The following is a 472-nucleotide window of genomic DNA, read 5'->3' as shown; positions in this document are numbered from 1 at the left end:
TTATTAAATCTTCAAAATCTTATTTTCCTAAATTTCCCTTGGTATGATATTAAGGCCCAATTCAACCTAGGACTTATACATGGCATTCTAACTTTTACGCCGCTGAAATTTATACTCCAACGGAGTCTCTTAAACTAATGTGGACGTTGGACCCACATTAAATATTTGAAATTCTACGGACCTATCGTATTGGGCTCGTAGGTACCCGTCGGGATAATTCGCTCGGTAAACCTCTACGTTCTTTAAAGAAATCATTTTTCCTTGAAAAATTCCTTTATGAATACTTTCATTAAAATGAGGTTTAATGTCATTGTATTTTACTAAAATTCTATCTCGGGTTCTTTTATAACTTTTTGTTGAAACCGACACTGTTTTAGTTTTGTCTCGTTAAAAACTGTGCAGTTTCTGAAATCTACGTTTTACTGTATCTTAGAGTCGGATTTCAAAATTTTGTTCTTCGCGACAATTTCTC

The sequence above is a fragment of the Morus notabilis genome, unplaced genomic scaffold, assembly GCF_000414095.1.
Source record: "Morus notabilis unplaced genomic scaffold, ASM41409v2 Scaffold1309, whole genome shotgun sequence".
NCBI lineage: Eukaryota > Viridiplantae > Streptophyta > Magnoliopsida > Rosales > Moraceae > Morus > Morus notabilis.
This window is presented reverse-complemented; position numbering follows the sequence as displayed.